Raw genomic sequence first — 27,278 nt, forward strand, 5'->3', positions numbered from 1 at the left:
GGGGTTAAAATAAAAAAACGAAAAAAACCCGATCCATGCCGGACTGAGCAAAGGTATGTGTGTACACATATCTTTGCTCCGCGTAAATGACCGGGGCACACGTGTTCCCCGTCAGTGCAGGGTCCGCCAGCCAATCAGGGAGCATCTCCGTCGGAGCAGCATTGTATCATTGATGTAAACCACAAGATTAACATCAATTAATCTTGCGGTTACTATGTAGCGGCTCTCACCATAGACGGGCTATGGGGATTTCTCACCATAGACGTCTAAGGGAGACAGAGGCTGGCCGCATTCAGCTAATCAGGGAGCTGCTCCGACGGAGATGCTCCCTGATTGGCTGGCGGCCCCTGCACTGACGGGGCACACGTGTGCCCCGGTCATTTACGCGGAGCAAAGAACTTGCTGATAATCCTCCTCCTCCAACTTGGCCATAAAAGAGCGTAAGAGAGCATCGGCTTTCTTGTTGAAAACACCTGGATGAAACTGAAGTTTCAAATTAAACCTGGAAAAGAAAAGTGACCATCAGGCTTGCCTGGCGTTCAGCCGATGTGCTGTTTGCAAATAGATCAAATTTTTATGATCTGTGATGATCGTAACTGGAAATTTAGGCCCTCATTCAGAGCCGCACGTTAACAACAGTACGCTCGTTGCGTTCCGATGTTGACTAACCGCGCATGCGTCGGTGTTACACTGCGCATGTGCGTACGGCAGATTGCGAGCTTTTTTTCTCTCGTTCCTAAAATAGCGTACAGGAAGTGACATGTCAAATGTGATTGACAGAACAGGGCGTTTTTGGGTGTTGACGGGGGTGGAGATGAAAAAACGCAGGCGTGGCGAGGCGTTTTTGGGGCGTACATACATTAGCAGATGCGAACGTCAAATGTGTTCGGACCGTCTCATACGTCACTGAAACATCCGCTTTCCCTTCAAAATGCTCGCACAGCTTAGGGTCAGGATTACTCGACCACATTGGCGATGGCCTTCTCCTCCGTCCCGGGACTCCACGATGGTGCAGCGATTAATCGCGGCTGGTCAGTAAAGTAATTAGTGTTTGATTGAAATCCGGCTTGGTATGTGTTTGGAAAGCAGTTTATTGGGATAGCACAAAAGCGTACGCAGGTGGAAATCAGAGCTGCTAATGTCATGATTACATAATCAATTAGCGTACATTTTTGGGCTTTTATTTTGGCCACAATTTGGTGGTTATGGCCTATTGTAACAATAATGTCATCATCTTTTAATTAGCTCCCCTTTTTTTTGGTTTACTGTGGAATTTGCATCGCTATGTGTTTTTTTAAACGTTCCTTAAAGAGGCCTTTTTTTTAAAAAAAGAGGGTCAGTTTTTTCGTTTAAGGCCAGGATTAAATGTAACCCATTTGTACAATAATGTCACAATACAATGTCAGTGTTTTGTTTTTAATTTATTGTTTACACACAAACAAATTGGCATAATATTGTATTGCCTTTTTTTGTGGCCAAGATATTTGATCAAAAAAAATAAAAAAAATAACTACTAACATAAGCGTAAATACAAAATTTAAAAACATTTCACAAGAAAGGAGAGGGAAGTTTTGACCAGAAAGGAATATGAGCCAAGCACAGAAGGAAAGTGGGAAAAGTCGCCATTGCTGTCACCGTTTTCTCGCCCGTTTGGCTGGGTGAGGGTGGGCGCCAGACCGGGTCCGGGATGCCATCGGGCTGGCCTGTCCAGAGGCAGATGTTGTGGCCTCTGGACTAGGCACAGGGCTAGGCACATTTGGAGGATTGCCTGATGTTGTGCCAGAGGTAGAGGATCTGGATGTTCCGGCAGGAAGGGAGGTCGGCTCCACCATGTGCTGGCGAACGAGCTGCTCCAGGGCATCGGCGATGCGGATGTTGGCCCTGGTATTTTCCGCCAGGGCCTGAGCAATGGTCACGTTGGCCGCAGCATTTTGCTCCAGGGCCTCAGCCACCCGTATCAGACTGGCGTCCATCCTCTGCAGAATCTCCGTATGGCAATCCGATTTAAAATTGAGTTCTGTGAGGAGGCCCACTGCCTGCGAGGGGGCACGCCCTGGACTGGCTTCTGCAGGGTCCTCAGCCGGATGTACTGGTTCCTCCCCTGCAGAGTCAGCAGAAATTCTGCGGCCAAGGCTCCCCTCTGGAGCAGACTCATCCGCCTCTGTCTCTGTTAGGAAATTGGAGAAAAGACTCACATTAGAATCTACATATTGGCACAATAGCATTTCTGAGTTGGTGACATCACAAGACTTACCTTGGCCAACATGAGGAGCCGCAAAGTCTGGCATGTCCGTATCCATGTTGGACACGCCAAACACCTCCACAGCCTGCACACACCCCTGTGCCATCTCTTCTAAGTCTGTCAACTCCAATGACACAGGGGTGGGACCCCCACCTGTCCCCCTTGCATGCCTAGCCCTGTCGGCAAGTTTTTGTTTTAGACGATATTTGAAGTCTGCCCATCTGTGGAATGAATTTGGAACCATTATCCTTTTTTTTACAATGGGGTTTGTTTATAGGATGGGAAAGTGTTTACTTACCGCCGTTTGACATCCCGGGCTAGACGGACATAATCACCCACCCTATTGACAGCAACGGCGACCTCCTCCCACATTCTCCACTTCTGGCTTTGGCTCATATTCCTGGCTGCCTGGGGCAGGATGTCAACGCACTTCTGGATCAAAACCTCCATCTCCTTGCTTGTGAAATGTGGCTGCCTTTTTTTTTTTGCAGCTTTGGCGGGTTGACTGGGGCCAGCAGTCTCTTCCATGTCATCCTCCTCACCTATTTGGGTAAATATGCAGATTTAGCCACTTCACAACTTGCACAATATTATGTTTTAAAATACTCATTGACACAAAATGCATGAAGGCCTTACCGCCGCAATTTTGACCATTGTTTCCCTGGTTTGAAGCCATGTCTCTGCTTCCAGCATGAAATCATCCAGAAATTCTATGTGATTTCGTGACGTATTTATACATGCGTCGTTAGTTTGCGGCCGCATCATTGATTGTGCGTCCCTATGATTCATCCTTAATTTGTGGATTCGAGGTGGGGTTGTTGGAGTGTTGTCGGTTAAGTGGTTTGGATTTGGTTGGTTGGTTGCGTTTGGAGGATTTTGGAGAGTTGTTTTTTTGTTTGTTTTTGCTACATTTCTTTGGTTTTTCCGTTCGCGTTTTTTTCATTTTTTCAACATCCTTTCCTGATTTGGTAAGTTTTGTGCATTCAAATTTGTGGCCAATTGGTGTATTCTTCTGTTTTGTGGTTAGTTAATTTGTTTAACACTCATTTCATCTTTTTTAGTTTTTTTTTGTTTTCGGACCCAAAGAAGTTTTTTGAGGACATCTTATATATTCGAGTTGGGTAAGTCCATTTTTTGTCTTGCATTTGCGAATGAATTACGGCATTTTTGACTGTTGGTGTAGCGCCTTGCATTTGCGAATGAATTACTGCATTTTTGACTGTTGGTGTAGTGACTTGCATTTGCGAATAATTTACCGCATTTTTGACTGTTGGTGTAGTGACTTGCATTTGCGAATAATTTACCGCATTTTTGACTGTTGGTGTAGTGACTTGCATTTGCGAATAATTTACCGCATTTTTGACTGTTGGTGTAGTGACTTGCATTTGCGAATAATTTACCGCATTTTTGACGGCTTATTCATCATATAATCCAGTTTTGCTTTTCCCTTTTCCATTTTTTGGGTCCATTTGAACCCTATTTGACGTACGGTGTGCAATGTAGTTTTCATCGATGGCCAAATGTGTTTTTCCGCTATTTTCTGTGTTGGCTTGCAACAATTTTTAAACAAAAAAAAAACCCTCTAAATTTTTGAAGTCTCATTGTTGCCTTTTTTACAGTTTATACGTATCATGACAATACCCCGGCATGTAAGCAGCTATGGATGGTATCAGAAAGCTAAGTTGTTTTTTCTTACTTTTGGGGTGGGTCAAAAGCCTTACATTGTAAACTTTGAATTTCAGGTAGATCTGGGGCGAATTGTTCTGGCCCTGCTCCCGGAAGACGACCAACCTCAAACTCGTCCCAGGCGTAGGCATCGTAGGCATGCAAGGCCCCAGATATTTCGAACACGTGTCACCCTTTTTGGAATGCCCGATGATGAGGTTTTAAGACGCTACCGTCTACCTCCCAAAATCATCATAGACACTCTCTCATTAATAGAAAGTGATCTTGAGCGGCAAATTGACAGTCCAACAGCAATACCACCACTGACGCAATTTATGGCGGTGTTACATTTCTGTGCCTCAGGATCGTTTCAAACAACGGTGGGAATAGTGGCGGGCATCTCCCAATCCTCCTTTTCCCGGATCCTGAGGGCAGTGATGGAGGCACTTTTCAAGCACCTCCATCATTTTATTAAAATGCCTTTGGATATGGGTGCCCTTAGTGTGGCCAAGGCCAATTTTTACCAAATAGCTGGCTTCCCACACATCATAGGGGTTGTGGATGGTACTCACATACCACTTCAGCCTCCAGCATGGCTGGAGGCAATATTTAGAAACAGGAAACACTATCACTCCCTGAATGTAATGGTGGTATGTGATGCCTCCCTCCAGATCCTGTCCCTGAATGCTAAATTACCAGGAAGTGCACATGACTCCTTCGTCATCCGGCAATCAGGGATATGGCAGAAATTAACCAACCTACAAGCTGGTGATGCGTGGCTTCTGGGTAAGTGGAGACCTTTAGTACATAACAATGTTAAGCTTGATACACAGTGTTCCTGATGTGGTCTATTTTTGTTCACAGGAGACAGTGGATACCCTTGCATGTCCTGGCTGCTCACTCCTTATTTGGCTCCCACACCAGGGCCACAAAGTGCGTATAATTCCGCACTTACAGCCACCAGGCAAGTGGTGGAGCACTGTATCGGCCTTTTAAAAGGCCGATTCAGATGCCTCCACCGCTCTGGTGGCGAGCTCATGTATGTGCCGGATATGGTGTCTAAAATTGTGGTCCTGTGTGGGATATTTCACAACATTGCCATAAGGAGTGGTGTCCCAATGCAGCCAGAGGATGCCTTACCTGAGGATGGCCCCCCGAGGTTGGTCGAAGGTCAGTATGTGGGGGGGCCATACGCGATGATGTGGTGGCCAGATTTTTTAGGTAAGTTTGTTCAAAACTCCAGTGTTTATACCTAATGTGTTTGTTTTTTTTGGCAAACATCTAAATTATTTTTAATTTTCTCACCATCTTCTGTTTGTTCACATAATCTTTGGCACTCCAACGCTCACTACTTCCTGCTACCCTTACCAAACCTGGATCTGGTCCTTTTGGGCATATATTCTGGAACCCATATCGCAACGCCATGTTTGTGGAATCATGTTGGCATGGTCCTTCGTCAACCAGTTCTTGATTTTGTGTTTTTATTTATTTTTTTCTTGGTATGTGTTGTATTTGAATTTATCACTGTGTATTTTTTTTGGGAGTGACCACTTTGTTTTCTCTGTTATGTGGTGAATAAATGTTTGAAGAGTGAAATGGTCTTCCTTTTTTGGGACGTTAACAGCAAGTGTAACCAGGTTAACACAAGTTACATTTGACTAAGGGGTAAACCAGTACTGACGCCAGTTGAGCAAAACTGAAATATGTTTTCAGCTTTCCAATCTACACCAAAAGGAAGCCTGGCCCAACCTTGGGATTTGTAAGATTGGCCTAAGCAGCTTGCGCACCAAGTAGGAACCTGGAAAATGTAGAAATCTGAAATTGACACTACACCCAAAAAGGGAAATTACATTGTTACTGTTATGTGTTTCTGGTGTCTGTTTGACATACAAAGACAAAACACAATCTAACTTTTAAAAAAGGGAAATCCTTGCAGGAACTTATGTCAGGCTAAACTATCTTGGTTTTGGTTTTTAAAAATGAGCCACAACGTATATTTGTCTTTAAAAATTTATTTGGCAAATACAACAAAAAAAAAAAAACTAATGCCGAAGGAGGCCAGACAGCCGGTCGAGGGCCACCAGAAGGCCGATTACATGGTGGCGCATCTGCCCCACAACATCCGCCACCTCTTGCCGACGCCTCTGTTCCTCTGTGGGTGAGAAAAGTGTGTGGGTTAATACAACAATAGGGACTCCACAGAAAAACATTAAAAAAAAAACAAATCACTCCTAAACCCAAAAACATAAATAAAAAGGGTGGGCTGGCAAAAATACAAGGCCTAGGTACAAATTCCCACAGGTATGATATGTGTATGCTTAAATCACCAGGAAGAGGTAAAGGCAAACCTTCACAATCAACAAAAGTCAAGCCACAAAAACACGAAGAAAGGCACGACACATGATTACATACAAACAGTTTGTGCTTTAAAAAAAAATAATAAAAAACATACCGGGAAACAAATCGGGAGCTCCGGCAAAACCTCCATGATCCTCCTCGGAGGATCCGTCATTCCCCAAAGAATGGGGCGGAGTTATGCTGGACTCCGGGGAGGGGGTAATTGGAAGAGGGGTGGGTGGAGGAGAGGGGGAAGTGGGACGGAGGGGAAGGAGGCCCGACATTTCCGGGAGAGGGTCTGGGAAGGATGGGGAGGAGTGGGGAATAGGCGAAAGATTTGGGGTGGAGTGTTGGCTGGGGGTTGGGGAGAGTGGGCGGGAACGCCGACGTTGACGGCGGAGTCTTGGCTGTCCCCCTAAAATATGTCAAATAAATTGCATTTAGTTTATGGACAAATCCGGGCAAACAAACAAAAAAAAAAAAAAAAAAAGAAATAAAACCAAAAAAAATAGCAGTATAATTAAAAATTCATAAAAAGAGGGAAAACATGCAGACGCAGATATGAGTACAAATAATAAATAGAACAGACAGGAAAACATGCACACGCAGATATGAGTACAAATAATAAATAGAACAGACAGGAAAACATGCACACGCAGATATGAGTACAAATAATAAATAGAACAGACAGGAAAACATGCAGACGCAGATATGAGTACAAATAATAAATAGAACAGACAGGAAAACATGCACACGCAGATATGAGTACAAATAATAAATAGAACAGACAGGGAAACATGCACACGCAGATATGAGTACAAATAATAAATAGAACAGACAGGAAAACATGCACACGCAGATATGAGTACAAATAATAAATAGAACAGACAGGAAAACATGCACACGCAGATATGAGTACAAATAATAAATAGAACAGACAGGAAAACATGCACACGCAGTTTGCCCCACAAACACAAACATTAAAACCACAATACATAACACTTACTTGCCAGGATCTGCATGCGAAAGCATGCCAGCAAGCGGGGCGTTCGCCGTTGCAGGTCGGACCACCTGCGCTCCAGCTGCCCGATGTTGCGGCGTGATCCGAAGGACCGCAGGCGGGACCGTACCTCCGCATACGCGGAGCGCTTCTGCCGGTTGGTCATGGGTTCTGGCTGGCTGGTGATCCGGCGATCCATGACCTCCGTAAGCACCAGCAGCTCACGCCTGGTGAATGCGGAGGCTCTCATGATGGCAATGGTGTTTTTCTTAAAAATCATTTTTGATAAAGTGTGTAAAAATTTTCTGATTGGCTAATGTATTTTGGAAATTAACAGGAGCAATTTTATTGGTTAGTGTATGAGTCATGTGTTCGACAGGGCCAGAAATCTCTGGAGAGTTAGGATAGGCTTGATGCAGTGACATGCGTAAGCAAATTTAAATAAAGAAATGAACCCAGGGAAATATGCGGGGATACACAGCAATAGTACAATTGTTTAATTGTGGTTCACATGTTTTTTAAACAATAAAAGCGAATGTTTCATCCGTACGTATTCTGCGGGTAAACACAAACACAGACAAGAGTAAAGTTTCTTGCATTGTGTTGAAAAAAAACAAACAATTAAGCTAATTGATACATTGATTGGCATGATACGATTGATGGAGGTAGGCAGAATAAAGGAGCAGGTAATCGACATCTGACAAGGCCACTTCCTGTTTATACTTGTGCGTGCGTTCCTTTCAAGCCATTTCGGGGATGTACGCTCGCTATTTCGTACGCTCGTTAGTTAGAGGAGGGGTCGTCAGAGTTTAGGGCGGAATTTTAGATGCGAACGAAAATACGAGCGAGCCATTGAATTTAAATATTTTTGTACGTACGCCTAACGTACGTGCGCCCGCTTGCGTGCGGCTCTGAATGAGGGCCTTAGCCCCTTCAAGGAGATAACACCATTCCTCAAGTGCCAACCGCATGGCTAGAAGTTCCTGGTCGCCGATAACATAATTCTTCTCTGTGGGAGAGAACTTACGGGAGAAGAATCCACAGGGGTGAATTTTCCCATCCTCGGCGATTTGAGACAATACCGGCCGTACTCCAACAGAGGATGCGTCAACCTCCACCGTGAATGGCTTGTAAAGTTGGGGCTGGCAGAGAATTGGGACTCAGGAGAATTCAGCTTTTAATTTTTGAAAGGCTTGTACCGCTGGAACAGGCCAATTGGATGGATTGGCTCCTTTTCTTGTAAGGGAGGTAATGGGTGATACCAACATAGAAAAGTGCGGGATGAACCTCCTGTAATAATTTGCAAATCCCAAAAACCGCTGAATGGCTTTTAATGAGTTAGGCTGAGGCCATTCAAAAATGGCTTTCAATTTGTCAGGGTCCATTTGAAGAATCTTCCCAGAGATTATATGTCCCAGGAAGGGTACAGATGTTTGATCAAAGATACACTTAGACAGTTTCCCAAAAAGGCAATGATCATGAAGGCGAGACAATACCTCCCGTTCATGACGATGATGGTTCTGTAAATCCTCGAAAAAAAAATCAAAATATCATCGAGATAAATTACAACGAATTTATAGAGAATGTCCCGAAAAATCTCATTGACATAGCTTTGAAATATAGCTGGTGCATTGCAAAGACCAAAAGGCATTACAAGGTACTTGAAGTGCCCGTCTCTGGTATTAAAGGCGGTCTTCCACTCATCACCAGCCTTTATCCGAATTAAATTATATGCACCGCGTAAATCTAATTTGGTGAAGAACTGCGCCCCTCGGACCTTGTCAAAAAGTTCGGAAATTAGAGGTAAGGGGTACCGTTTTTTTATGGTAATTTGATTTAAGCCTCGATAGTCTATGCAGGGACGGAGCCCTCCATCCTTCTTCCCTATAAAAAAAGAACCCGGCTCTGGCTGGAGAGGAGGACGGCCGGATGAACCCTTTAGCCAGATTTTCTTTAATGTATTCTGCCATGGTGGCGGTCTCTGGAACGGACAAGGGGTAAACATGGCCATGTGGAGGGATCTTCCCGGGAAGCAAATCAATGGTGCAATCTCACGGTCGGTGCGGAGGAAGTTTATCCGCCGCCTGTTCACAGAACACATCAGCAAAGTCTTGATAGATCTCAGGTAAATAGGACTGAGAGGGAGTTTTAGAAATCGCGGAACAGGAGGACTTCACAGTTGGGCTTGTAACCATAGCTTGGCTACGTATGGGAATTACCTTGGTCAAACATCCCTGGAAACAATCTGGACTCCAGGACAGGATTTGCATCTTATCCCAATCGAATACAGGATTGTGTTTTTTAACCAGGGCAATTACAACACTAGCTCGTAGGAGGACTTGGGCAGCACAAAAAACTCCAGCATTTCCTGGTGCAGACATCCTATCTTAATCGATGCGGGATGGGAGAGGAAAGAAATAGATTCCCCCAGAATGGTTTTACCTTCTAGACCGGAGAGTAGTAATTTATTAGGTAGTGAAACGACTGGAATACCCAGAGTCCGGATTAACGTCCCTGCAGCTCCGGAATCTATTAAGGCCTTGATCCTTCTTGTCCTGGACTTATGGGAAAGCGATACTTGTAAAAGACTATCTGATATTTAGGATGACTTAAGAATAATCCCCAACTGAATACTCCCTACTTCGGTCAGGGTCTCTCATTTCTCGCAAGCAGAGGACAATTCTTCAGTATGTGGTCAGGTGCAGTGCAGTAAATACACAACTTGTTTTGAAAGCGTCTATTGCGTTCCACGGGAGTGAGGGCCTGATTCAGAGCCGCTCGTAAGTGGCCGCTCGTTCGCTCCGAGCGATGTTCACACATCTGCGCATGCACATGGGTTGTAATGCGCATGCGCCAACCAGTCAGTGCGGTCGGAAATCGTGCGCTCGCAAAATAGCGAATGCCTGCTAATTTGAGTGACAGGATGAGGCGTTTGTGGGTCGTAACAGCGGAAGGTGCTTGAAAACGGGGGAGTGGAGATCCGAACGCAGGCGTGCCAAACGGTCAAAACGGGCGTTTTAAGGGTGTGCATAATTAACAAAGCAGCGTCATCGACCACGTCACTTGGTTGTCTTTTAGCCTGAACTGCTCGCATGATTGCGGTAGGAAAATGCTACCACAAGACTTGCGAGCAGTTCATACGCCTTTTGATGTACTCAATTAAGCTAATAAATAGCGGAGATGACGTATGATGCGAACGGCCAAGGGGCGTCTTTACAAAATAGCGAGCGCATGTTTCGGACGCTCGCTCAGACATAGAGGCATCAACAGACCGCAAAGAGCGAGTGCTCAATTTAAATAGCCAGCCCCTTTTTCTGAACGAGCATCCGCAAATAGCGTCCGGCTCTGAATCAGGCCCCGAGTTTGGATCTATTGACCTGCATCGGTTCCTCCTCACTAACCGAAGACGGCAAGGGCTGGCTTGGGTAGGAGACCGGACTAGAAAACGTTCACCTCTACCTCTACTAGCCCATCGCTCCCGGTGACGCAGGTCAATTTTGATGCAGAGAGAAATTACATCTGCGAAGGATTCTGGCAGATCTCTGGAGGCCAGCTCATCCTTCATCCTCTTCGAAAGTCTGTGAAGGAAGGATGCCTTAAGGGCCTCCTCATTCCACTTTAATTCTGACGCCAGGGTCTGAAACTGGACTACATACTGTCCTACAGATCGAGTCTCCTGACGCACATGAAGCAGATCCGATGAGGCTGAAACAGAGCGACCTGGTTCATCAAAAATTCTTTTGAATGCCAAAACGAATTCTTCGTAGGTAGACACGATGGGGTCAGCCCGTTCCCATAGAGGGGAGACCCAATCTAATGCAGCTCCGGTTAACAGAGAGATCACATATGCCACCTTACCCCGGGAGGTGGGGAAGTTCTGAGAAAGGCATTCGAACTGGATCTTGCACTGATTTATAAATCCTCGGCACCATCTAGGGTTGCCTCAAACCTCTCTGGGGTCGCCAGCTGGAGGCGGGGTTTGGGTACCGAAGCCCCCTGAGGCTGAACCGGAGGAGGTGGATGAAGGAGCTGCCGCCGGAGGAGCCAGAAGAATAGAAGCCAGCGTGGTTTGAATAGAAACCAGCTGTGTAGAGTTCCTGCAAATACTGGGCCACTTGCTGTTGGGCCGCCTCTTGGTTATCCATCCGAGAGGTCAACTCTTGAAGGGACCCTGGGCCTGATTCAGAGCCAGACGCTCTGACAGAGTGCTCGCTCTGAATCAGGGCTGGCTTTCTGCTTTTTTAGAGCAGCCTTCTGGCCGCTCGCATAGCTGTGGGTGACCACCCACAGCTATAGCGAGTGTCAGGAAGATGGTCGCGATGGTCAAGACCATTGCAATCATCGGGCTTGCGACGAGACCCTTGTGGTAGGGTCTCGTTGCCGCAAGCCCTAGAGTGCTTTCGGCTCTACCAGAGCCGAAAGCACTCCCACTGACATCACTTGTGATGTCAGTGGGGTCGGCCCCAGACGGTAGGCATTCCCATGGGAATGCCTCCGTCTGGGCAGCCATGCCCCCGGCCCGCCCACCAAAGGGGGTGTGCTGTCACTCAACATCGACAGTACGCCCCCTTTGGTACGAGACCCGGAGCGACAGTTTGCCCGTTGCTATCCGGGTCTCGCGCATGCGCACGATGGAGCCGGCTCCGTTGTGCGATGCGCACTGGGCCACCATCGACCCGCTTGTGAGCGCTCAGCGCTCGTGAGCAGGTCTGAATCAGGCCCCCAGTTCCTTGGGACCCCGCAGCCTCCACTGGGCCTGAACAAACTGTTACATCTGTAGCAGAAGTATGGGAAACTGTGGGCCTTAGGTTGTGGGAGGAAGCGGAGGGGCCTGGATATATGTTCTCCTCATCCACAGATCTTAGGTGTTGGTGAGACCTGGGCAAAGGTGCGGAGTCTAACCCACAGGGTGGTGTTCGCCAGTGACCCTTCCAAGCGGGATTTGGGCTTAGCTGCACCCTGTAAGCAGGTCGCGGTCCCGTGCGAATGGAGACACAGATAACAATGGCCCCGAGAGGAAATGCCTAGAACAAGGCACTTAATAATACTTCCCAATAATAATTTTAGGACACTTGTAGTATAGGAAGCACGCTGGTAATTGTGTACTGGGGCACGGAGATCACTAGGAATGTTTGGCACCTAGGCAGAGGTGTAAACTCATGGTTGCACGGGAGGTCACTGGAGGTATGGATACACAGGCCGGAATGGTAAGCACTGCCGCACGGTGAATCACCAGAGACGTTCGGCCAAACAGGTGGAGGTGGTAACACACTGCTGCACGGAGAATCATCAGAGACGTTTGGGCACACAGGTGGAGATGATAACACACTGCTGCACGGAGAATCACCAGAGACATTAGGCACACAGGTAGAGATGGTAAACACACTGCTGCACGGAGAATCACCAGAGACATTAGGCACACAGGTAGAGATGGTAAACACACTGCTGCACAGAGAATCACCAGAGACGTTAGGCACACAGGTAGAGATGGTAAACACACTGCTGCACGGAGAATCACCAGAAATGTTAGGCACACAGTTTGAGATGGTAAACACACTGCTGCAGACACAATGGAGTGATGGAACCTGGACCGGGAACTCAACTATTGGGCACTAGGAGACAACCGTTGTTCAGGCAACTTCCTGTAGCCTGTGAGCCGAATATATGCCCAGGGGAACCCCTTGATAGGTGCACAGCATCAGCTGACTACTCACCTATCCTGGAACGGAGATACTGTCACGTGGGCAAACTGTCATGGCGGCGCCCATGTCAAGAACGCCGATCCCAAACACTGGACCGCCCGCAGTCTTCTGCATGCGGGGAGAATACTCAGCTTCTTCCCCGCCGCCGTGCCAGCCGCTCGACCGCCCGGGATGTCAGAGGAAGCCGGTGGGACGGTAAGGGAGTGCAGATCCCCGGCTGAACCCTGATAGTAGGGACTTGGAGTTGTGGCTGGGCGGCCGCTATGGGCCCGCCGGTTGGAACAGAATGGTAAGCACTGCCGCACGGTGAATCACCAGAGACGTTCGGCCAAACAGGTGGAGGTGGTAACACACTGCTGCACGGAGAATCATCAGAGACGTTTGGGCACACAGGTGGAGATGATAACACACTGCTGCACGGAGAATCACCAGAGACATTAGGCACACAGGTAGAGATGGTAAACACACTGCTGCACGGAGAATCACCAGAGACGTTAGGCACACAGGTAGAGATGGTAAACACACTGCTGCACGGAGAATCACCAGAGACGTTAGGCACACAGGTAGAGATAGTAAACGCACTGCTGCACGAAGAATCACCAGAGAACTTAGGCACACAGGTAGAGATGGTAAACACACTGCTGCACGGAGAATCACCAGAGACGTTAGGCACACAGGTAGAGATGGTAAACACACTGCTGCACGGAGAACCACCAGAAATGTTAGGCACACAGTTAGAGATGGTAAACACACTGCTGCAGACACAATGGAGTGATGGAACCTGGACCGGGAACTCAACTATTGGGCACTAGGAGACAACCGTTGTTCAGGCAACTTCCTGTAGCCTGTGAGCCGAATATATGCCCAGGGGAACCCCTTGATAGGTGCACAGCATCAGATGACTACTCACCTATCCTGGAACGGAGATACTGTCACGTGGGCAAACTGTCATGGAGGCGCCCATGTCAAGAACGCCGATCCCAAACACTGGACCGCCCGCAGTCTTCTGCATGCGGGGAGAATACTCAGCTTCTCCCCCACCGCCGTGCCAGCCGCTCGACCGCCCGGGATGTCAGAGGAAGCCGGTGGGACGGTAAGGGAGTGCAGATCCCCGGCTGAACCCTGATAGTAGGGACTTGGAGTTGTGGCTGGGCGGCCGCTATGGGCCCGCCGGTTGGAACAGCGTCCTCCATCAGCTGCCCCATTTTGTGCCTGTCCGGTCCTCGGGGCCCCATTGTACCGCGGAGCCCAGCACGGCTGTCCCCTTAGTCCCCACCTGTCGCGGGGCCTGATCGTAATCCACATCTTTAATTGGAATGTCAAATATCTTAGTCTGTCTCTAGATGGAATTTCCCATATCATAATGGATCATTTCACTTTGAAACAAGTGGCTTCCAATAAATACATAGGGGCATATGTAATAGCCTGCAGACTGCAGGCATCAGCTAGTCCTGTGCGAGACTGCCCGATATTTTAAAGTAGCAGTCATTTAAAAGGGAAAACCAGGTTGATTTTGCCTCTTAAATGACTGCTACTTTAAAACATCAGGCAGTCTTGCACGGAACTCGCCGATGCCTGCATCCCGCAGGATCAGTGGCGTAACTAGGGCAGGGCGAGCAGGGTACCAGTGGCGCGGGGGGGCGCCGCTGGCCACGGTACCGGCCCGCCCTAGTTAGCCAGTGTAGCGCCGACCGCAGTGTGGTCAACGCTACACATTTAAACAGGACCGGTGTTAGGCTTCCAGCGCCGGTCCTGTGCTGCACAGCTGAGCCCCTTCCATCCCCCTGAGCGCTTGCCCAATAGCACCAGGAGGAGGGTGGCAGGTGGGCTCAAGCATGTTATTCAGCAGCCAATGAGAGTCAGACAGACTCTCTTTGGCTACTGCTGCTGCTGCACAAACATCTCCGCCAGTGCTGAGGGAGATATGTGTGTTAAACAGCAGCCAATGAGAGTCAGATAGACTCTCATTGGCTGCTGCAGCGCCCACTGCAAGAGCCAGGCTTCCGTCCGGGTCCTGCAGTGGGTAATGGGAGAGACGTCATGATGTCATGACATCTCTCACATAATGCAGAGCGCGCCAGCCCGGGAGGGCTGACATGCGGACATTGCGGTGCCGGGAGCCGGAGCAGGAGCGTGGATGCAGGTAAGTTTTTTGTAAATTTTTTTTTTGCTATGTATTGGGAGGGGGAGGTACCTCTACTGGGGGCAGTAATTGGGGGCACCCTCTACTGAGGGCATTAATTGAGGGCACCACTGGGGGGAACCTCTACTGGGGGCACTAATTGGGGGGACTACTACTGGGGGCAGTAATTGGGGGGACTATTACTGGGGGCAGTAATTGGGGGGACCTCTACTGGGGGCACTAATCGGGGAGACTACTACTGGGGGCAGTAATTGGGGGCACCACTGGGGGGACCACTACTGGGGGCACTAATTGGGGGGACTACTACTGGGACACTCCATCAGGGACCACTACTGGGGAGACTACTACTGGGGACACTGCATGGGGGGAGACTACTACTGGGGGCACTGCATGGGGGGACTGCTACTGGAGGGACTATATAATGGGCACTGCATAAGGGGGGGCTACTACTGGGGACACTATATAATGGGCACTGCATAAGGGGGGGTCTACTACTGGAGGTACTATATAAGGGGCTTACTACTAGAGGCACAAGGGACACTGCACTGGGGACACTAAATAGGGAGGACCACTACAAGGGGCACTGGATAGTGGGGACCGCTATTGGGGGCTGCATAAGGGGGATTACTACTGCGGGCACTGTATAAGGGGCACAACTGGGGGCCTGCATAAGGGGGACCACTACTGGGGGTACTGTATAAGGGGAACTAATGGGGAGCTGCACAAGGGGCACCACTACTGGGGGTACTGTACAAGGGGCACTACTGGGGGCACTTACATAGGGCGGACTGTATAAGGAGCACTACAGTGGTTAAGGTGCCTATGGAAAGGAATGTTAAGAGTGACGAGAAAGGGTTTATGTGTCCTGTTGACATGCCCCATTGTCAAGTGACCCCGCCCCTTGTGACCACGCCCAATTTTTTGCCGTGCGCGCCTTCGGTGCGTGCGTATTGGGGGGGCGCCATTTTAAAATTATATATATCCCAAAATGTCCAAACATAAATATTTGTCAACACATCATGCTTCCTGTGAGTAACTCTGTCACTGGCTTCATTTACAGTTGCATTATATGGCAATTTTCAGAGGCAGAAATATATGCATTAGTGTACCGTACATGCTTGCCAAAATGTGCCTATATATAAATGTGTGCATATTTTAGACTTGTGTCCCTTATGCCTGGAGAGGAAGAACAAGGACAGGCAAGCATAAGTTGACAATAGAAAAAGTGTGTACCCCTAAGGACAGCACGCCACTTGGAGTTGCAACATTTCTTAGGAAATATGTTTTTTAGGTAAACAAGGCCTATTGTACAAATATGTAATGACAATAATAATGCCTGCAGCACTTCTTATTGGCTACTTGCATATTGATCTTTCCAGCTAATAATGCTAAATTAAATAGCATTGCGGTGTGCTATATCAAGTCAAGGTATTTGATTTATAAAGCAGTAATCAACGGATGTGGGTGTGTTTATATCTCATTACATTTTATGTGGAAAATACACACATACACATATACTGACACACACACATATATACTGACATACACACACACCTTTAGAATGTAAGCTCTCCCTTGTGTGCTTGTCTTCCCTTTTACCATCAACTCCCTATTGCTTACAACAGCACCCAACCTTTGGGCTTTGCTGCCCTGCTGCCTTTTTGAGTACAGGTTGAGTCTCCCATATCCAAATATTCTGAAATACGGAATTTTTGGGGCATGGCTGAGATAATGAAACAGTTAATTTTTGATGGTTCAATGTACATAAACTTTGTCTAAGGCAAAAATTATTAAAAATATTGTATACAATTACCTTCAGGCTGTGTGTATAAGGTGTATATGAAACATAAATGAATTTCATTTCTGTACACAAACTTTGTTTGAGCCACAAAATTATTGAATATATTGTATAAAATGACCTGCAGGCTGTGTGTATAAGGTGTATATAAGACATAAATGCATTCTGTGTGTATATTTGGGTCCTATTCCCAAGATATTTCATTATGGTATGCAAATATTCCAAAATATGGAATATTTCGTTATCCAAAATACCCCTGGTCCCAAGCATTTTGGATATGGGAGACTCAACCTGTATTATGACTACTGATACAGTAATATTTATACCATGTCCTGCAATGTTCTATACAGTAAGTCACTTTTTTATTGTTTGTTCATTTTTTCTATTTATGTACTTTGTAAGGCACTGAGGAACCCTTGTGGCACCATATAAATAAAGGATAATAATAATAATAATAATAATAATAATAATATACACAAAATCACCTGCTCTTGTAATACAAACAATGGTACTGGCAATGGTACCTTCCAAGTAAGTTCCAATGGATTGCACTCAGAGAGCTTGAACAAAGAGTTAATTCTCTAAATACAGAATATGTCCAACATTTTCCTTTAATTGAACTTTGATCGAGGATATATACAGCACATCTAAAAGAGACAAAGGGCCTGATTCAGACCCACTCGCGAGCGGCTGTCCGCTCGCAAGTGGGTCGATGGTCTGCACTGAGCATGCGCACGACGGAGGGAGCTCCGTCGTGCGCATGCACCAGACACGACGAGCGAAGGACTTTCCTTCGCTCGTTGTGTCCGATCAAAGGGGGCGTGCTGTCAATGTTGATTGACAGCACGCCCCCTTTGGTGGGCGTGCCGGGGGCGTGCCTCCCTGACGGGGGCGTTCCCACGGGAACGCCTCCCGTCAGAAGCCGGCCCACTGACATCACTAGTGATGTCAGTGGGAGTGATTTTGGCTCTGATAGAGCCAAAATCACTCCGGAGCTTGCGGTTGAAAACCTCAACCGCAGGCTCCGGCTCGCAATTTCGATGGTCGCGATGGTCACGACCATCGCGGCCATCAAAATGCACGATCGTATAGCCTGTGGGTGGTGACCCACAGCTATACGAGCGTCCAGGAGGACGCTCCATGAAAATGGAGCCCGGCCCTCATGCAGAGCGTGCGCTCTGCTCAGAGCGTACGGCTCTGAATGAGGGCCAAAGTCAGGAATAAACTATTTACTATATACTATTTTTACCTCAACTGGAGTGACATCTATTTACTATTTATCATATGTTACAGTTTCTCTTAGAAGATTACATTTACTCATAATGTATCAAAAATTCAATGATTTTGTTGCTGATCTCTCCCTTTTGTAGGTTGCTAGTTGCAGCAATATTGATAAACAACTAGTGGTACATGTACAAGACATGGTAACAACCGAGTGAACACATAGGCAGGGATTGCCAGACTTTTGGACTTTGGTGATCTACTCTAAATTATGAAAATGTTTCATGATCTACTATAGTTCATAATGCATTACTTTGTAGGGCTAGGAGCCAATGAAACGTAAACTGAGAAAATATATACATTTTAACATTATTAAAAAAAAAAATTGTTATCTTATTGGTAATGTGATGTTGATGCACAAGACTGTACATCTTATGTTAACTTGCTAAAAGATGGTACTAAATTACTTAGGTACATGTGAAGGCAGTAGTGTAAATGTTAATTGGTCAGGCGGCTTCTGTGTCTTCATTAAATTATCTTCATCTGGCAGAAAGTGGATTCAGAAAGGTAGGTTAATCCCAAAAATACTGTCAAATGAAGATCTTGTGATCTCAAGCCTGGATTCAGTTCTTCACAGAGTAGTTTCCAGACATTTATGTAAGAAGCTCTTGCAGCTTTACTATTTCTTCCTCTAAATCTGATGCATTCATATTGAACATAGAGATTTTTGCTGAAGCTTCTGCAATGTCCATATTAGCAAATGGAAATGAGATGAAGACTAAGGGGTAAATTTACTAAGATTCGTGTTGGTTCCATTTTGCATTCACAGGAGTATTTTGTAATTTTTACAAATACAGGAATTTACTATGACAAAAACGGGTAATTTTCTGTATTTTCAGAGGTGAACAAGGACGAATCAGAAGTTAAAATGCACCCATACATACTATTACAAATGAATTCACCATTGTCTGAACACAGCAGTACTTTCCATAGACAGGAATGCAACACGGAAATTTACCAAGAGTTGTGATTATAATCACGGGTGTACTCTAAGCAAACACGGTTAAAAAATATAACTTTCAAATAGATCGCCTCCTCAGCAGCGTGTCTTGCAGAAACATACACAGATCAGTGTGATCCGTGTATGTTTCTGCCTCAAAACCCCTACATGTTTTGTCCCCACTATTTTTAGAACCAGGACTGACTCAGGAGCCTGGGGTCAGTCATGCTTTGGGGGGGCCCACATAATTTTTTTTAATAACAATTAACCTTTTCTTTTATTTAATACACACAAGTGGGGAAACACGGGGATTAAACATGGGTAGGAACGATCACATACACCATCGGAAGACACGATCCTGACAAACATACGAGTGTTTAAAAATGGACAAACATGGGCAAAACACAAATCTTAGTAAATTTATCCCTAAGAATGGTTCAAGATGCTTAATATCTTGAAATTGCCTCTTTAGTTCTTGCCAAACATTATGCATTTCAGTACAGAATGTATCATATGCGCTGGTGCTTTCAGGTTTGTTTTCTAACACCTTTTCAAAGTTAGGGAAGTTTCTCAAATTCCTTTTGCAAGCTGTGGTTTTATAAACTTCAGTTTTGATTTGAAATCATATAAGGATGTAATTAATTGGAGCATGGTTTTATCCTTGCCCTGAAGTTCAAGGTTGAATGCATTTCAGTAGCTCGTTAAATCTGTCAAGAAAGCTAACAGCAACCATCATGCAACATACAGCTGAGATGGACTTCTCGAAGTGGTTCCAATAACTCTGTTATGGATTCCTAGGCTGTTCCGTGTAATGCCCTAGAACCCAGGCTAGCGAGGTCTTCTGCCACTAACAGCCACCTGCTGTTCCCTTAGAACTGGAAGACATTCACCGGTACTTAATTGGCCGCCTGGACTTAATATTTGGGGTAGCAGAGGTTTACACTGATTACCTTTGGAAACCAGAAAATAGCAGGAGATACTGGATACTGGGAGGAATTTCAGTAGTATGCTAGGAAGCCGATGGTGCGGCTATGAGAGCCGATGGCAGTAGCGCACGCAGGGGGGTTTCTGAGTAACCAATTTTTTTTTTCAGAGACAGCCTTGTCTCTGCACTATCAGTGGGCCACCCTTGGAGCTGCCCAGCCGCTGCCTGTTTAGCTGTCAGTGCTTCTGAATCAGGTGGCTTTCATACTACCTGATGCGGAAGCGCTGACAGCTGAACCAGTAGTTGCTGGGCAGCGCTCAGCGATCACCAGGGCCTGGACGGAGGCCATCAGGGACTGACTGGAGGCCCGGACAGACAGGGGGCCCACTCGCTCCCGCGCTGCAACTGCCACTGCAGATACCCGCACCTGCTATGCTGTAATGCAAAGCACAAGCATCAGGTAAGTGTGGGGTTTGGGCTGGCTGTCTGGGGTAGGCTGGCTATCGGGCTTGGGCTGGCTGTGTTGGGCAGGGGATGGCTATCTGGGGATAGCTGTGTGAGGCTGAGGCATGCTGGCTGGGGTGGCTACTGAATCTGGTGCAGGGGCTGCTTGGCTGGGGCAGGGGCTGTCTGGCTGGGGATAGCTGGCTGGGCCTGGGACAGGCTGGCTGGGGTGGCTATCTGGTGCAGGGTACTGTCTGGCTTAGGCAGGGTACTGTCTGGCTGGAACAGGGGCTGTCTGGGACTGGTTGTTTGAGGCTGGGGCTGACTGGGCTATATATATATGGAAACCCTCCCTAAAAATCCTGCATTTGCCCCTGGATGATGCGGCTAAAGCCGGCAGTACAATTTGAAGAGTTGATGAAGTTGTTTGGGAACCAGTGATGCGGCATTGAGAGCCGATGGTGCAGCATTGTACGCTGATGGTGCGTCTTTGTATGCTGCTGGTGTGGCTAAAGCCAGGGGTATAAATTGAAGATTTGATGTAGTGGCTTTGGAAGCCAGTAATGCGGCTTTGAGAGCCAATGGTGCGGCTTTGTATGCCGATGGTGCGGCTAAAGCCAGTAGTACAATTTGAAGAGTTGATGCAGTGGCTTGGAAGCCAGTGATGCGGCTTTGAGAGCCGATGGTGCTGCTTTTTACGCCAATGGTGTGGCAAAAGCCGGTAGTACAATTTGAAGAGTTAATGTAGTGGCTTGGAAGCCAGTGATGCAGTTTTGAGAGCCGATGGTGCGGCTAACGCCAGTAGTACAATTTGAAGAGTTGATGCAGTGGCTTGGAAGCCAATGATGCGGCTTTCAGAGCCTATGGTAGCTTGAAGGCTGACGGAGCAGCTGGAAAGCCGGTGGAGTGGATTGGAAGCCGGTAGCAGCCAGAAGGCTGACAGAGCGGCTGGAAGCCAGGGAAACCGCATGAGCTACGACCAGGAAAGATGAGAACACTAACCATGCAGCAGAGCTGTGAAATCCACATGGAACGCTATAGTCGGTGAGGCGGCAAAAGGGCAATGTGTACCAAAAGGGGAAGGATCCAATCATGCCATGCTGTGGACAGCACGTAACATCCTGCGGAGTCCAGATCGCCTAGCAACCGATGGAACTGGAACCAGACTGCCAGTAGGAGATACATTGCTAGAGGAAAGCAAGTCGTGACCGCGACTTGTAACACTCTGCTATTTCAGGCAACAGGGATTTGAATTGTTATAAGAACTGCCCCGACTAAGCCACCAGATATCATTATATAACATCAGGTCTTCATACTAATTTTCCTACAGTTGAGTTCGGAAAACCCTTCTTCAGAAACTTCTTCATCGTAATGTCTATAACATCAGTCATGTTTAAAACTTTAGCACACTGGGCCTGATTCAGACCCGCTTGCAAGCGGGTCGATGGCCGGGCAGTGTGCACGCGCGGCGTGGGCGAGCCCTGGAGTGAGCGAGAGATCACTCGCTCAGGGGCTCACAGCAAAATGGGGCAGCTGTCAATGTTGATCAACAGCTCGCCCCATTTTGTAGGTGGGGGGGGTGGCTGGACAAACGGAGGTGTTCCTGAAGGAATGCCTGCCGTTTGTGGGCGGCCCTACTGACATCATGAGTGATGTCAGTAGTGAGCTTCCGGCTCTATCAGAGCCGGAAGCTCACTGGGGCTTGCGGCAGACGAGACTCTACCACAAGGGTCTCGTCGCAAGCACGATGGTCGCGACCATCGCGACCATCACCTGGCCGCTCGCAAAAGCTGTGGGTGGTTACCCACAGCTTAGCGAGTGGCCAGGAGGCCGGCTCCAAAATAAAACAACTAAACGCCCTGATTCAGAGCGAGCGCTCCAAAAGAGCGTCCGGCTCTGAATCAGGGCCACAGTACATTCTGATGTATAACACAATAGATTTTCATCAGGAAAATCATTCATTTTTTGCACAGTGCAAGAAACCCATTGTTCTTCCCAACCATGTCTGGAGCCCCATCTGTACCAATGCACACAAGTTTGGAAAAACGAGGTCTTGTATCCTTGCCAAATGTAACCAACTGTTGGTAAATGTCTTCACATCTAGTTTTTCCTTTCATAGGAATGATAGTTAAAACTCCTCCCTGTAACTCATATCAGTAACCCTTCATACACTTCATCATAAAAAAAGTTTCTTATACTTCAGTAAAATATCTATATGAAAAGCAAGAAAGCGTGTCTGTCTGTCCTTTATGCACGGCCAGAGTTTTGGACCTAGCTCCACCAAATTTGGCATGATTGTGTAGTTTGATCTTCGTCACACTAGATTTCACGCATACGCGCAAAGCCCCATCATCCAGGGATCCCTCTATGCAACCCAGGAGCGGGTGTGTGGGAGCAAACGCTATCTGAAGATGGAGAATGATCCCACAATTAAGCTCCAAAAATATTTTATTTTGGGAGCTTAAAGAATTTAGGCCCCCATACTAGTGTATGGGGACAGCGGGCACATTGGAAGTGAAAGGTAAACAAGAGATATCAGTCATGCTTGTGTTTGTTTGTGGGTCCGGACTAGTCGCTGGTTGAAATGGGTTCTGGAGCACGAGTCTTATATAGTTGGTCATATATGGATGGTCTTATATAGTTATGGCTCATGAGATGTAATCTGAGGCGACAAAACAGTACTGGGGAATTGGTTGAGACCAAGAACAGAGGTGCAGAATATAACATCAGGGACCATGGACACCCGAAAGGGAGTTTGACTGAATCTTCAGGAAGGAACCGGACTGAACGACACTGGGATGGAGCCGGACTAGTCAACACCACAATGGAATTGGAGGAACTCAGATGAAATCACACAGCAAGACTGGGGACAACATTGCACTGGTACGTGCTCAGTGCTCAGATAATCCTTATATACACCTTGGCAGGCTGGGATTGGCTGCTGGTGTCAGGTGACTGTGTACCGGCACTCCATTGGAAGCTAGACAGTCAGCTGATTCATGGCAGTGCCCAGGGACTGGATCCAATGGGAGAACCTCCATGTGGGACACTGGAGAACCTGGAGCACAGCCACCAGAAGAAAGAGCCAGGACGCTGCTACTGTCCGGGAGTCCGAGCATCGGGACCCACCTTGGCTGCAGAGAAGAGGACATGCTGGGAACCCCCAGCCAGGGGCGCTGAGAGGGGGGGGGCGGCTACAGATTACCCGGGCCCGGGCTTCCTGAGGTGCCCGGCGGGGGACCGGGTCCGGCGCCACTGCCCCCTCACAGCACCTCCTTGAAGAAGACACCTGTGCCAAAACGCGTTGGAGAGCCCCAGACACCTACCCATCTTGAACCCACCTGCATCTACATCTGCCCCAATCCGGGCACCTGAACGGCAGCAGCGGCGCTTAACCGGACGCTGGTCCCCACTCACACCAGCTCCAGCCTCTGCCAAATGACAGCGATGCACGCGCTCATCACACCACCGCATGCAGCACAGGTTTCACCTGCACTGCATCCACGGACGTGAGCCACTAAAACAGTGCACGTCCCCCACCGCTGCATCATACTGGAGTTTGAGAAGAACTGATCCCACACCAACGGACCTGGGCACCTACCAGTAGGTCAGCACCCATTCTCCTCACCAGTGCAGGATGCCGCAAAGTGGGAGCACCCCTGATCAACTCCAACAGGGCATCCCAGTTCAGAAGTCTGTCAACCATAGGTCCAGCAGGGAAGCATGCAGTAGTCAGGACCGCATGTCAAGGAGCCCCCTGAAAGGGTTGACCCTACTCCCCACACTGTGGATACACCCTGTCACCCCAAATACCAACAACTGGGCAGTGTGTGCTGCCACGAACCATCTAAGAGACATTTATCCTCCAGGAGCACTGTGCCTCCTACTGAGCAACTACCACCCCTTATGTGAACACACAGATACAAATAAACGTATTTGTTTCTTCCACCACCCATCCAGCCTCCAGTATTTCTGTTCTACAACAACACATCCACCACATACAGCCAACCGTACAGCCATCTGTTCCCCCTGCCTCCCCCCGTTTTTTTCCCTCCTCCCTCTCCCCACCAATACACACACACAACCAAGGAGCGCACGTACCCTCCAATCTTACCATATCTATCCAATAGTAGGATCAGGTACCCCTACTGTATGGTGCAGCACCATCCACACCTGGACCCCTCCCCTCTATCTCTTTCTCCCCCCCTCCCTCCCTTTTTTGTCCTCACACCTTCCCCCCTCCATCATCCAACCTCCTATATCCCACAATACCACCACCACCCCGAAGCGCATCCCAAACCCAGTATTACAGACTATATAAGAAATTGTTAATAAATAAATAAATAAAATAAATTTTGTAGCAATTACGTGATTATATGGCCCTAAGTAACTTGCTTCAGCAGATGACAATTATCCCAGACCGTTGGTTGCAAATCAGAACAGCTTGAAATTTAAATCATGCAAAGCAATTATAGTTGTATTTGTTAGTAAACTTGTTGCAGCATAAACAGCTTGTTTTTTTAGGTTGGTACTTGCACAGATAACATATGAGTTAGGTGAAGTTGTTAGTAGGAGAACTGAAGAGTTTAGCAGGTATATTTTCAATGCATGTATATCCAGCAATCTATTATAGCACTCAATCCCTTATACAATGCTCCTTCCGAATGTGCATTTAGCTCAAAATAGGACACTAATAGCCAGTGGTTGTGTAACACCATACAGCACTTCTGCAGGAACAATTAGACAAGTCGCAATGAAAGTCTGTTATCTCAATGTGCCAGTTCAGCATAAAAACATCGTCCTCAACGCGTTTCCCCACCTAAATGGCTCATCTGCGGTTTCCTCAGTAGATTATATGTAATAGTAACATCAGTGGCTTACCGGATTTATACACAGATGCCATTAGTCAAATCCACTGTTCCGGCTTCTGATTCAGCGCGCACATGCGCACAGGGAGTACGTTGCATGACTGAACACTGCTTAGAGTGAATAGGAAAGTCCTTTATTAGAATGACTGGACTGAAACTTGAAGATGAACAAACTGGGTTCGGTATTGGAGTTGGACTGGAACTGGAAGATGACTGGACTGGGACCGCTATTGGATCTGGACTGGAACTGGGAGATGACTGGACCAGTACCTGTGAGCCTTAGCCGGGCCCAGCCCGGCATCCGCATACCTGTGAGCCTTAGCTCTTCCCAGCCCAGCATCCACATACCTGTGAGCCCTAGCCAGTCCCAGCCTGGCATCCGCATACCTGTGAGCCTTAGCTGGTCCCATCCCAGCATCTGCATACCTGTGAACCTTAGCTGGTCCCATCCCAGCATCTGCATACCTGTGTGCCTTAGCTGGTCCCAGCCCGGCATCTGCATACTTGTGAGCCTTAGCCGGTCCCACCTCAGAATCCGCATACCTATGAGCCTTACCCGGTCACAGTCCGGCATCCGCATACCTATGAGCCTTAGTCATTCCCAGTCCGGTATCCACATAATCGAGCACCTGAGTCGGATCCAGCCCAGCAACCGCATCAAGTTGCTAGAGCTAGTCTGATACTTACTACTCCTGTTCTAGCATCCAGAGTTCCATAGCTCTATCCTGGTCTCTATCCAGAGTTGTTCACTGCCTTATAATCAAGTCACCTCATGAGTAAAACCTACATTTTCTCACCTAGTTTCCTGCATAGTACACCACTAACCCCACTTCAGTATCATCATTGGGTACACAAGAATCTACAAACCTGACAATTTGCACTGGCCAAATTGACCCGGTAGGAGATCAGAGTGCTGGTTCAAGTGTTCTACACAGCCTAGTCAATAGGCTTGAATGTCAGGAATCTAATCAGCGGCAAATTATGCAATTTCTCCAAGAGGTGTCGACTCAGTTAGATAATCTCCAAATGTTTTTTTCCCATACTACACCGAATCCAAATGTTGTTCCAGCTGCTTCTCCTCCACTATGTCTTCGTCTGTTCCGACTTGTCTTCAGCTGCCTACTCCAAGTAAATTTGATGGCATCCCTAAACTCTGTTGTGGCTTCCTAAACCAGTGTGAAATACACTTTGAGCTTCTACCCCATAACTTCCCGACAGCAAGATCCAGGATTGCATACATCATCTCCTTGTTGACAGGTTCGGCCTTGAATTGGGTCTCCCCATTATGGAAATGTGCAGACCCCTTCTTATTTAATTACCCAGAATTCATCACTACATTCAGAAGGATATTCGATTAGCCTGTCAGATCATCTTCTTTGTCCTTTAATGTTAAGATAGACGGGTAGTGAACCTTGGCACAGTGGGATGTACTAGCAGCCTAGAATCAAATCTGGGTTACACCTCCACCCTTTAGTCAGATAAATAAACAGTAGATGATAATATCCAAGGTGCCAACCCCAATAGCATGAGAAGTGAAATCTGTATATAAGCAGACAAAGATAAAAAAATAGGGAAAGTAGCCGAAAAATTGCAAACAATAACTTTTCTTTTTCTGATGAATCCTCTCTTGTTACGTTTTGTGAAGTCAAGATAAATGATATTTCATGTACCAGGAAAACAGAAATCTGATTCCAAAATAGTGTAAAATTAAACAATTATTTATTTTCAACAATTAAATGCAGCATCAGTTAAAAACATATAGACAGTCACAATGGTAAAAAATGGAGGCTTTACTAGAATGATGTGACTGAAAAGCATGTAGATGGTATACCGTCAGAGGCTCCGGAAAACCTCAAACTTCGCTCATTCAGCTGAACGATTCCGCTTCACCGTTACCACTTTCACTTTCACCAGCTAATGGAAGGTGTCTCCT

This window comes from Taudactylus pleione, unplaced genomic scaffold, assembly GCF_031769625.1.
Source record: "Taudactylus pleione unplaced genomic scaffold, aTauple2 ptg000012l, whole genome shotgun sequence".
Taxonomy (NCBI): domain Eukaryota; kingdom Metazoa; phylum Chordata; class Amphibia; order Anura; family Myobatrachidae; genus Taudactylus; species Taudactylus pleione.